This window comes from Lycorma delicatula, chromosome 3 (assembly GCF_047948215.1).
Source record: "Lycorma delicatula isolate Av1 chromosome 3, ASM4794821v1, whole genome shotgun sequence".
NCBI lineage: Eukaryota > Metazoa > Arthropoda > Insecta > Hemiptera > Fulgoridae > Lycorma > Lycorma delicatula.
Genome location: NC_134457.1, coordinates 82,843,712 through 82,857,502, shown reverse-complemented (window position 1 = coordinate 82,857,502; position 13,791 = coordinate 82,843,712). Strand labels below are relative to the sequence as shown.

At 30.6% G+C, this 13,791-nt stretch overlaps 1 protein-coding gene across 1 annotated transcript in view; it reads right to left on the bottom strand.

Moving 5' to 3' along the window:
* The window catches only part of LOC142321745 (carboxypeptidase E-like), a 103,645-nt gene extending 91,063 nt beyond the window's left edge, over positions 1 to 12,582 (bottom strand). Inside the window, exon 1 of the mRNA XM_075360086.1 lies at positions 12,432 to 12,582. The gene's annotated coding sequence lies outside the window, so the exon portion shown is untranslated. The remainder of the gene's footprint in view (positions 1 to 12,431) is intronic.
* Between the last annotated feature and the right edge of the window lie 1,209 nt (positions 12,583 to 13,791).

The following is a 13,791-nucleotide window of genomic DNA, read 5'->3' as shown; positions in this document are numbered from 1 at the left end:
TTTTTTATGCTTAGCTCGTTATATAACATTTTTTCATTCTTTGTCGTACATTTATAGGTGCTGTCTGTAAATATTAAAGTATTTAATTAATATTTCTACTTCATTTGAATTTTATAATAACGAAATTTACTATAAATAAGGTGTGTTAAGAAAATACATATGAGATAATCTAATATAACGGGTAATTCAAAAAGGACTTCACAAGTTTAAAAGCACTTAAAAATTTATTTAGATAACTTACAGATTCGGTTGAGGTCTCATTTCCTATAAAAGTACATCAAGTTTTGATTCACGTACTTCATCAGTACCGAATTTGACCACCACCGCTGTCATCAGTTAAAATTGGATACATTTACTGGTGCGGAAAGTGCTCACTGTGTGTTTTGGTTTCACGATTTGCAGTCAGCAACTGCAGTTTAACGTAATTTTTGCAAAGTATGGTAGGGAGCTTCCTAGTAAGCATCCAATTTACGCTTGCCACCAAACCTTCATCGAGACAGGTTGTTCTGTTAAACATATAAATTCACCAGAACGCCCACGCGTCCCTGAAACTGCTGTGGAATAACTCGGAAAAAGCTTTGCACGTAATCCGAAGAAACCAACTCGACGTGCGTCACGTGAGACTGGCATTCCACAAACGACTATTTAGCGCATATTAGTAAACTATTGCACTTGAAGACATACAAACTGACTGTGGTTCAACACATTACAGATGACGAAAAGGTTGTTCGGCTGCAGTTCTGCGTGAACATGATGTATAGAACTGAAGACGACACATTTTTAGACGATGTAATTTTTAGTGATGAGTCAACGTTTCACATCAATGGTAAGGTGAACACACAACTGCCGAATATGAGGTAACGAAAACCCTCATAAAACTTTGCAGCATATTCGTGATAGCCCTAAGGTCAATTTTTTTGTTCCCTAAGCAAACAGTCTATACGGCCCGTTCTTCTTCAAGTAGGCAACCGTAAATGGTGTATCTGAACATGCTTAAAATTCCTCAGTAATACGATGATAATCAAGATGGAAGTCATTACTGTCAGCAAGATTACTGTCAGCATTACTGCACCACCTTACTACCGCCTAGAAATTTTCTTTATACTCGATTCCCAAGTCGGTAGATTGATCGTGAAGATCCAATTGCACAGCCACCTCGCTCTCGATTGATTAATGACTGAACTTTGGAATAGATCATAAACCTGCATAACGGTTCCTTTGTGTTGATTTATCTAAATATAGCCTAAAAGCAGTTTTGAATACCATAATGGAAAAAAGAAAGTATCTATATCAGTTGCTTATTCAGTTTCGTTGAAACATATGACAACATAATTGCCAATTGATTGAAATTGCTAAGTTCCACCTTTGCCGTCGGGTGCTGCTACCCAGCGAGGGCTAAGGCTCTCCGGCAAGCTATGGTCATACGATGGTTACTCCATGTCCTACGTCATAATACCGCAAGGAGTAGTCATGATGTACCGACCTGTATTCATTCTGAACCAGAGCGGTCGTGTTGTATTCAGTCCGGATGGACACTCATACTAATATTCGGATGAACGCTTATTTTCTTTTTATACTTATATGTCATTAAGTTATATGTTATTAAGTTCAATTATATGTGTTACGTTAACGTTAGATGTTCAATGATATGTCATCGAAATGTCAAGACAAGAAATTTACTGAGTTTTATAGAAAAAAGATTAATCATATAATAATGGAGATAAAGCTTTAAGATTTATTTTAATTATTCAAAATACGTAAATTATATTTAAAATAACAAAATTTCTCTAGCGTCCACAAATATGTAAATGATATAATTTACTTTCATAAGAGAAATTTTGGAATAATATTTTGTTAGAAATAATTGGAAATGAAATGTTTTCGGATTTATATATTTATATGACAATTTTTTTTAAGGTTTGACTTTTAGAATGCATCCTGAAATATGTTCGTTTGTTCATGTGTCAGTATTTATATTTAATAATTAAATTTCCGTTTTTATAAATGTGAATTAGTTTTACGAAATACTAAGTAAAACTAATATAAAGCATAATTTTTATTGCCAGTAAATAATTCTATTATTGCTGACTACTGAAATATAAAAGAGCTTTTTTGCTACCTTTGCGAAATATTGTAAAAATATCTTAAAATTATGTATATAAATATAATGTCCAAGGAGACAGGAAAATATAATTCGGGAAGCAATTGGAGTAATTAACATAAGCAAAAAATCTATAAATATAAATAGGAAAACGGTTTATTTACTGACAGTATATTTTTAAATAGAAATTTATATCTCAAGGACGGATTTTCAATATTCTATTAAAATTCAGAATACGTGTTTAATGAGTCATTTTTCTTGAAGAAAAGCAATTACTGTAAGTGAGCCTGACACTTCACCCGTAAATGGGGTTCCTCAGACTCATTGGAAACAAAAAAAAGTTCTACTATTCTGTCTTTTGTAATTTAGTATCTTTTCCAGGTAAAGCCTGAATACTAAAATTTTTATTTACCAGTATTGTTCTCACAACCATGAGGGTAACGAACACTGCAGGGTACAGGGGGCGGAGCCCTCGGACTAGACGGAAACGGCGAACGAAGCGAGCCCTGACCGGCTAATATATATATATATATATAGGAAGAATGTTTGTGTCTCCGTTTGCCTTATACAGATCTGCAATTTTAATCCGATTATGATTGAATTTTGCACACTAACAAGTTCCAAACAAAAGGAAAATTGTTATCTACATATCTCTCCCTCTTTTCACGCTCAGTGTACCCTCTAACCAATCTCAAATTTTGCGATTAAGTTTACAAAAATTTAGCAAGAAAATAAAGTCGTTACTAAGGAAATCGATGATTATTGAAAAAATTATTTTCGAATAGTTAAAAGTGAAAAAATAGTATTGGGACATAATTATTTAATTATGTTGGAAAAAGAGCGTTGGAAATGGAACTTTTAACTCCGTACCCTTCAGACCTTTCGAAATACCACCGAAAAAAAGAGCAGCGTGATAATTTCTTCTGTTACTTGTTAATGGAGAATTTCCTGTACACCACACTATCGGTCTAATTTCGTTTCCCTCATATTTCTGCCATATTGTTTCTTCACTCGACGAACTTATAACTAAAATGTTTCCGGATTTATATGAAAATTACAACTCCCGCCGATGGCTATGAGAAAGAGCCATTTTAGGTTCCCAAAACGTCAAGGTTAAATACGTTAACGATCTCATATATGAAATGCTTCCCGGCAACTCTACTATATATTCATCCATTGATTCAGTAACGGATAGTGAACAAGGTATTTATTATTCTACGGAACCCTCGGGAATTCCGCCATACAAGTTGACTAAAGAACAAATTTAAAAAAAACTATCCCGTATTGTTCTATTTCGTAACATTGACTCGTCAAAACTGTGCAACGGATCAAGACCCAACGTAATAGATGTCACGATCATCACGCGGAACGCCGCAGGAGAAGACGTATTTATCCCTCCCATTACGTTAATACTCAATGACACAAATATGCTTTTTGAGTTCAGACGATTGCAGTTTTCCATCCGGCTTGCATTCGCTATGAGTATCATGTGTGGCAGGTATTAAGTTGGAAAGTCTGTTTTTTGTCCGCCCAATTATATGTAGTTTGCTCAAGAGTCGGCACGCCAAATAATTTATTTGTCTGTGCTCCGGACGGTCAAACGAAAAATAGTGTACAGTAAAAGCTTCGAGATAAGTAAGACGGTTGTCATCAGTATTCCCTCTACTAACCCTCCCGTTCACCATATATATATATATATATATATATATATATAATTTCTTACTTTTAGGTTTGTATGTATATGCATATAGTTATTAGCTATTATTTACAACTTTCCAAGTTTCTCAATAATTATGCTTTTAAAAATGCGGGAAAAAAGCGACTGCCTGACAGTTTATCAAGTTTAATTGATCGACCTTCTAGTTGTACATTCATTACTCCTATCTCTACAGGAAAACAGCAAACTTTTAACTATTAAAAATAATAAGCCAACAAATACATATATTAATTATTTGTTTCACTCATGTATGAAATTTTATTAATCGTAAACCAAACAAAATATACATTTCTCTTAAAAAGTATTTTTATATTATTACCGTGATTTTTCTCTTTGTAATAAATGAAACTGTTTTCATCCAGCTGGTCCCTTGTACATGTTTGTTTAAGTGCTGCGGTTATATCTTGATTTTATAATTATTAACAATATTACAAATAAAATAATGCCAGCTATAAGACATATGATACACATATTTGTTAATTTTTAAACAGCAATGTTATTCTTTAGTGAATTCTTTAGTTTTACACAATCATAATCATCTATAAAAGATCATTTCATCTGTAGAAAATCATTTTGTTAATGTAAATAGATTTTTTCTCATCATTATAATTTGGAAATATACATATTTATTAGTATTATACATATTAATTAATTATTTCTAAGGCAACGCATATTTAAGTTATAATAAATTATTAATAAAGTCACAATATAAAAAGACAACACAATGAAAGGTTTGGTTAGGTCATTCTATTGGTATTTTGCCAGTTTAGAATATTCCATATATTCCACTAGTTTTTTCTTTCAGTTTTTTCATATAATCAACAAAATTGTAAATATACATTTAAGTTATATACATCACTGTTCTATATAAAAAGAAAATGTTTTATTTATGCAGATGTCTTGGCTATTCATCTTAAAATGCAAAATAAAATTAAAAAATTATAATTTAGGTTTTCTGATTAGAAATTTTATGGTATTACTACCATTATAATATGAGAAATACTAGAAATTTTTTTAAGATTTTTTAAAAAATTTATGTGGAAAATTAAGAGGTACTATTATAAATTAATATTAATCGGAATGTAGTTGATTTATGTTGAATGTACTCGTATTTATCTTGATTTATGTTGATCGATTGAAAACTGATTCAACCAAAAAAATTATAGATTTAATTTTTTTTCATATTTTTATTTTATTTTTCCTAATGTGAACTTTGCAATCTGTTCAACTAGTGATCAACAACTCTGCTTTCATGGCTCAATGAGATGAAGATGATGTGTATGACATGTAAACGAGGTGAACGTTTTGTACAGACTCAGGCTGACCAGTCCTGAGACATGTGGTTAATTGAACCAAAGTTACTCTGGTATTCACAGTCTAGTATTCAAATTCATATAAAAGCAACTAACTTTTACTAAGATTCGAACCTCACAACTTTCGACTTTGAAAATCAGCTGTTAAAAAACTATTTGTGATGACGAGTTAACCACTAGACCAACCCAGTGGGCTAAAATCATATTTGACGTATAAATTTTATCAGTCTACCAATTTTTCTACTGCAGTATTTATATACGTGAATTATTTTATCTATTAATCAGATACTCTAAGAACTAAAACTATCTCCAAAGTGTCAGCCAATTGACTTCTACAAGGATAAAAAACACTATGAAAATTTTATTTAAACTCAGAAATTGGAAATTGGCAACTGTTATTTTACTTATTTTTTTTTTTCATTACATCCAACAACTTTTCAAACACTATTACATTTTTTATATTAAAATTTTATTGAATTTCAAAGATAAATTATGGAGCATAAAGAACTGAAGTGATAGCTTGTTGACGTCAATTTCTAGTTACCTGGAAATGTTTATTTTAATAAACTGATTAAATTTTCCTAAAATAGAGCACTTCATACTTCATTTCATTATGTTCCTATTGTTTATATCACTTTCTGTTACTACATTAATGATTAAATTAATTAGAACTGATTTCCTTCCACCTCTTATTTTCTCATTGATTCAGTTATTTAAATTATGAATGATTTTTTTTTAACATACACAAAAGAAGAATCAATTTGATCTAAATGTAGTACATTATATATATATTACTTTTCTTGCAAATATATTAAAAGAGGAAAGTATGGTGAACATATCAAAAATAATGTATTGGTTTTATGCAGATCTTTAATTTTAGGGTCCAACTAATTCATCTAGACCAAAAACATAAGTATGTATTTATGGATATGTGTACATATACATGAGTCACACTGCTTTTGGCTTTATGGCTCAGGATTGACTGAACCGATTTTCTTCAAAGTTGGTTAAAATATTTCTATACATTTCTTGATCATATTAATTTTTGTTCAAAATTCGTTAAGGGATGGAGGGATATAGTGAAAAAATCGATTTCGATTTTCTTCAGAGGCATTTTAAAGAAAACTTTGTTAAAACAGATTTGTTATCTACCATAGATATATAAATAATAAAAAAAATTTAAATCAATCCCCACCTCTAAAAAATAAAATACTTTTTTTATTTTTCTCTATTACCCTTCAGTTTAAATATTTTTCAAATTTACTTAAGATGTGAAGTAAAAGATGTTCAGAAATAATGTTGAATTTCAACAGATATACTTAAAATTTTGGAATTTAAATAACTTTATAAAGTATTTTAATCTTACTAAACCTAAATTTTCTACTATGTAAAAAATAAAAAATAACGAAAACTCTCTCTCCCTTTTTTAATTTAATGTCATCAATGCTTAATATATAAATTTTTTTTGAGAATTTTTATTTTTTTCTTAATTATACTTTTAAAACTGCATGATTTTAAACGACTCTGGAAGGAGATTAAATCGAACCCAAATTTTTTTTACTAATATTTTGATCTCTGCAATTTTGGTATAAATACTGCATAATTAAGTCATTAATATTTTAAAACCTATTTATTTGGAATAAAAATCTGTCAAGTGAAAAGCCGGGAAAGTTATGCAAATCTCTGATCAGTTTTTTGTATATTAGTATACTCTTCATCAAATAGACCCATTTTAGTTAGCTTTTTATTTTGTAGAGAAATTTGTACTATTACCATTAAAACCCATGCTTTTGTCCTACACATTTCTTGAGAAAACTTTTTTTTTCATAAGGGCAGTATTTATTTTTGTAAATAATTTGGATAAAACAGTCCACCTAAATAATAATAAAACTGACTTCATAAATGCTATTTTTAAATAGAAATAAGGTAATTTAATATGTTAAATAAAAATAATATAAAAAATACCTTTTTCATTTATACTCATTTTATAGCTTTTTGAAGAAAATGTATAAAATGAAGTACATAAAGAAAAATATAGTCTTTATTAAATGTATAAGCAAAAATGATCCAAACACAATCAAAAGTACCACGAACGGTTTAATACACTGACTAGACTACATTATTCTGTATGTGCTGGACTATGTGTATGCGTTACCGTGAAAGACCGATATCAGGTAAATGTCGATATTCTCCGGTGAATGTCTACACATACCAAATACCGAAAGAAATATACCAAATAAAGACCGAAACATTTGTTTATATTATTATACATTCGGACCTTCGCCGGTATATGTTTACATACATAGATAAACCAACACTGGAGGCGATTAATAAAATTCACTGTATTTATTAAAATAAATCTAATTAAATTTTCAGCATTTTATAAATCGAAAGGGCCAATCAGGTTATACAGAATATGTTAACTGCATGGATAAACGATAACGATACAAATAAACGGTCAGATGGTTTTCCCTTTGTTCAGTTTTTTTATAAAAATATTTTTATTCAACTTTCACTATCAGTGCATGCTGAATGCGGTGAATTTGATTAATAGCCTCCAATGTCGGTTTCTCTGCGTTTGTCGACATATATGGGCGAAGGTCCGAATAAGCAAAATTTCGATCTTTCACCGACGTATATGGTATGTGTCGACATTCACTGGAGAATACTGACATTCTCTAATTTTGGTCTTTCACAGTAACATATAAATAATTGAAGTGAGATAAGAAGTGAGAGGTAATACCGTTTACTACATTAAAATTGTACTTCATCTTAACTACATTAAAATGAAATAAAAGAATTTTAGTACGTAAATTTTTATGGTTTTCTAAAAAGTCATCAGTTTTAACACAAAAATAATAATTTCCTTTCATATATGTAGAATAGTAGAATAGTATGAAGCTTATCTGATCAGGAAACCGGTCAAACTCGATCATGATAAAAGTATTGACAACATTTCCGTAAAATCGTATTTATTTACTGAATTTTGTCGGTCTTCTTTGTAAGTAGGTAGATATTTCATCACATTAGCGGTTAGATTGAAATACTAAAACTGTTACTCTCCATCAAAGAAATAATTATTTTTTTAAATTACTTACAAAAGATATAGAAAGCAAAATAAATAATTTTTTTCTGTTGTTATATGCTGAAAGTATTATCAAATTTGGTCAGAGTCAAAAAATTAACTAAGAGTAAACAGATCACCTAGACTACCGATCGGATGGAATTTACTTCCTGTTATACCACTCTTAAACGACTGAAATAATTTTTTTAAGTTTTATTAATTGACTGAGTTTTATCAGTACCAGACTATTTCTATAAAATGCATCACACAAAGATATATGATTCAAATCTGGACTGATGTTTCTTGTACTTCAAACGCATGACATTGATTGCAATCGTAAGAAAGACTGGAGTAGAAGCATAAAACGACTGATTAGTGTACATCTTTATATTGTGAAAATATTTATTAGATATTGACTGATTTGTTTCAAAGAGACATTAACACAAATCGCTGTTTAAATTTTGTCAAAATTTACTCCACATAATTTTTTATTACATTTTCTCAGTATCTGAAATTTTCTACTATATATATATATATATATATACAGTAGAAAATTTCAGATATATATATATATACAGTAGAACACATATAAAAACAAAAATAAAAATTTAAAGTTTTAAAAAAGATGTTCCTTGTAAACGTACGTGTAATTTAATAGGCGTACAAGGAAGTCATGTGGTGTTCACGTTAGATTTTTTATTTATTTGTTAGAGCGATGTAGAAGTCGAGTGTGATAGAATCACGACTTTAATATTTTTATACCAAGAATTAAAAAAACTTTTTCCCTAACTCAGAAAAGAATTTTTAAAACTTGTAAACAAAAATAAAAATCTTTCTTTCTCTTAAATTTTATTTTCAGATTATATGTAGTCCTAGATGTCACACTAGACTGTAAATTCGTCAAAGACTCAAAATTTTCCTGTATTGGGAAGTTTCGACTTAAAACAAAAACACGACGGTGAATGAATTTTTATAGCGGCAACTGCCGACCCTACATCCATATGCTGTAATTTGTCCAATACCGTGATCAACTGAGACAGGCAGGGACAAGTTGTAACACGTTCGAGCTTGCCAGTCAGCTGGCAGCTAGCGGCTCAGAGCCGCTAGAGTGAGGTTGTGTTTATCGTGTCTGTCGCGCAACATGGATTTTGAACAACACATTAACATTATGTTTTGTTTTAAGTTGCAAAAGAGTGCCAAAGAAGCTCACGAAATGTTAGAATCGGTGTACGGCGATAATGTGGTAACTTTGAAGACTGTGTACAAGTGGTATGACCGATTTAAAAACGGAAATGAGTCTGTTGAAGACGAGCAGCGTGCGGGACGTCCAGTAACCTCAAAAACAGTTGAAAATGTGCAAAAAGTGGAAAAAATAGTTCGTTCAAACAGGCAAATGACTATTCGAGAACATCTCGTACGGATCCGTTCAAAAAATTTTAACTAATGAATTGCAAATGAGACGAGTGAGTGCAAAATTTGTTCCCAGACTTTTGACTGATGAACAGAAGGAAAATCGTGTGTCAATTTGCACGGAGTTGAAGGGTCGTCTTCATGCAGATCCGGACTTCATGGCCACAATTGTAACTGGAGATGAAATTTGGGTCTATGGCTATGACCCTGAGACCAAAATGCAGAGTTCCCAATGGAAAACCAGTTCATCTCCTCGCCCTAAAAAGGCACGTCAGTCAAAATCCAACATCAAGGTCATGCTTGTTCTTTTTTTCGATAGTGAGGGCATAGTGCGATCAGAGTTCGTTCCAAGGAAAAAACTGTAAACTCTGAATTTTATAAGGGTGTACTGCAACGTTTGCGAAATGACGTACGAAGAAAGCGACCAGAAAAATGGACCAATGACTTCCATCTTCGCCACGACAACGCGCCGTGTCACACCTCGCTTCTCATTCGCGAGATTTTGGCCGAAAAAAGTGTTCCTGTCTGTCCACATCCGCCATACTCACCGGATTTAGCACCATGCGACTTTTGGCTCTTCCCAAAAATTAAAACTGTGCTTAAAGAAAAACGTTTTGACACCATTGCTGACATTGAGAGGACCACGACCGAGCAGCTGAAAGCCCTTCCGAAAGACGCCTTCCAGAAATGCCTTCAGTCATGGAGTCAACGTTGGGATAAGCGCATTACTAGTCCAGGACAGTACTTTGAATGAGATTAAATCGAATTCTATGTAATCTTATTACTTTTTTTAATAAAAAGTTATTCACCGTATTTTTTTATCACGCCTTGTACAAAATTAAGCTCTTTTCTCCTTTAAATAATTAGGAAATTTCATACTTCGGATTTGGAATCCAGGAATCCGTAGTTGTGGCTGGAGATTCAAAAAGAGGTTCTAAAAATAAAATAAATTAAGGAAAAACAACATTTTACAACGTCCATGAATCCGAATCTTATAAAATATCAGCCGTTTTTAAGTGTTGTATTTTACGCTCAAATATCGGAATTTCAACTTCATTACAAAATCTTTTACGAGTAACAAACAAAATGATTTACTTACTCTCTTTTTTAAACACCTATAAGCTAAACGCCCAGTTATAACCGCTGATGAGAGATAAATTTCTGTAGCGTGTGAAAAATGACAACCCTGACTGGGAGTCGAACCTGCTGAATGAAAGGCAGAGAAGCGATCGGCGGAGTAGTTAATTATATAAAAGAATTTAATTGTGTAAATAAGAAACCAATAAATTTTATAATTAAATTTACACGTATACATTAAAGTATAAAATAATTCGCATAACAACCTCGTTTAGGTTGATTCACAATCACTCAACTTATTTAAGAACATCCTATCATAGCTGTAATGATAATTGACGTAACACGCTTGTTGTTACGCCAATAAAAATGCTGGACTATGACTACAGTCCTCGTTATGATCCCACGAGTGTGGTCAAGAGGCTGTAGAATATTTTTGTTTCTGTCGACCGTGGTTTATAATATAATATTACAACAATGCGCTATTTATTTTATTGAGCACTTTTTTCTAGTTCTTTATTGATATTTTTAAAAAGTCGTAGTTATTTCTAAACCAGCCGAATTTAAGTAAAAGATAAACGACGACTAACGAAGTAATTCAGTTTTTTTTCCTAAGGAATAATGTAATTAATGCTTTAACAGTAGCATATTTTTGTCCTCGTATTGCACAAATAATTGTAAAAATATTACATGCTCGAGTTAAAAATTTTATAGGTCTAGAAATTAAAATAAGCTTAATTTACATAGAATAAAAAAAAATATACGGGTATGATAATATACAAACACAGAAAGATAATTAATTTTTTTAATTATTATAATTTTTTAAAACCCCAAAACGATGGTATGGAACTAACCCAAATAATTAATGAAGTATAATTTAGTTGAAAATAATAATTTTTTTTAAGAATATAGAATTCAACATTTTTAAAAATGGAAAGATAAAATTTCATTTCATTTAACGCTATAATCAAACTTATAATATTTAAGCAACAAAAAGCCCGCTCATATTTATTCATTTTAACAAAAGATTTTAAACTAAAGAAGACAGACTTAAAAATTCTAAGAATAAACTCGCCGAAGGTGATCTTCTAATGATGCTCTAAATGATAGTTAATTCTATAATATAAAATATATTAGACGGAAGAAAGTTCAATGATCTTAAAATCCCATTAAAAAAGAGTAAACCGCAGTAATTTTCACGAAACCGTGATCATTAAAGTATATGAATAAAACTGTCTTAATGAGTAAATAACTTCTTTAAGTTAGATGAAGATATTAAAATGAAGAATTGTTTAGTTTTCATTTAATTTATTAAAAATAATTAAATATTATGGTACAAATATAATGTGATTTTAAATAATATAATTTGATACCTTGTAAATTATTTGATTTATAATCGTGTATCGTCGTAGGTCTCTTAAATTAATTTAAGTATTTTTAAATCCTTGATGTGTATAAGCAAAAGTTAAAAAATTAGTGATAATTGCTTTATGAGATTAATATGCAACTTTGAATTCTTTTAATAAATTCAAATTATTTAAATTTATAATTACAAAGTGTACTGAATTTTTCCAAGCCACACTGTCTTTAAATTATCGAATTAAGAACTTTGAAATTAAGATATTACATCTAAAACATTCTGCCATTATTGTGAAGAAAAATAACTATTTAGAAAAAAAAAATTGAATTAAAATCAAATAGTAATGTCTGATATTAAAAGAATACGAGATTAATTAATATAAATGTTTTTACCTTTATGCTGTACTATACAAGAAAAATATGCTATCCAACACAGTTACATTTTCTTCACACAATTTGATTTTTTAAAATTATTTTAAAATATTGTTCTTCTGTAATGTGTGTACACAGTTCTTATTATAATATTTCCTATATAATATTTGTTTTTTTTTAGTAGTTGATACTCTTGACCAAATATCATTCAGAAGGTTTTATTGTAGATCAGAATAATCTACAATATAAATTATTGTGGAGTTTACAGTTATAAATAAATTTACTTGTAACTGAAGGTTTTCCTGTTTGTTAATGACGAAACAACATAATAATAGTAGTAGTACTTAAACCACAACATCCCGTAATCATTGTGTATTATATACATATATAATGTAACACTAGTAGGTTTATAAAAAAAAAATCTTTCGACACATCATGTAGGCTTACTGGTAAAAGAAGAGGAAATATAAATTCCGTTCGGTCAAGCCATACAATACCTTACACAGGTTTTTCATTTCAATTCAGTCATTAAAAATCTTATTTTTATTTTTATAATAAACGTTTAAATAAGTAACAAAAAAAATTTCTATTTTTTAATTTTGCGGCCAGTATCAATGGGGGCTTTTTTATTGTAATGATTATTACCAAATAAGATTTAGGCATCAAAATTCCCAAATTTCAAATAAAAATATTTTAGATTATGAGCTCTTCCTTACTTTGTAGGAACAATTTAGTAATCTTTTTTTTGAAGTGGTCCTTAACAAAAGAAAAAAAATTAACCCATTGGGTTGGTCTAGTCTAGTGGTAAACTTATCGTAAATCATCCGATTTCGAAGTCGAAGTTCTCAGGTTCAAATCCAAATGAAGGTTGGATTTGAACTTTTATTCGGATTTAAAAACTAGATCGTGTATACCGGGGTTCCTTGGCGGTTTTTTTTCCAATACCCCAATTTCCCGAAACCAGACCCGCCTTTTGGCACGATACAGCCTTTGCGGGGGGGGGGGGGGGGTAACTGTTCGCCTCTAACTTCTCGGGTGGCCATACTGAGTCCGGCTATGCCGTAGGGCCTCTTAACAACCTCCTCGGCTACCAGATCTAACGGCGGCATCCCTGCTACTACTAACGCAGCCTTCGTCGAGACCGTTCTGTAAGCCCTAACTGCCCCTACAGTCAGTGGCGTTCTTTGGTGGTTGGGTTTCAATTAGCCACACGTCTTAGTAATGGTCAACATGAGTTTGTTCAAGACTACACGTTTATACACATTACACATTATACTAATAAGTCGCTAATGACTTTAATTTTTGATGCGACTATAAATAAAAGTGTTAAAAAAAAATTAAATTAAAAAAAAATGTGTAAAATATTTAAAAAATAAAACTT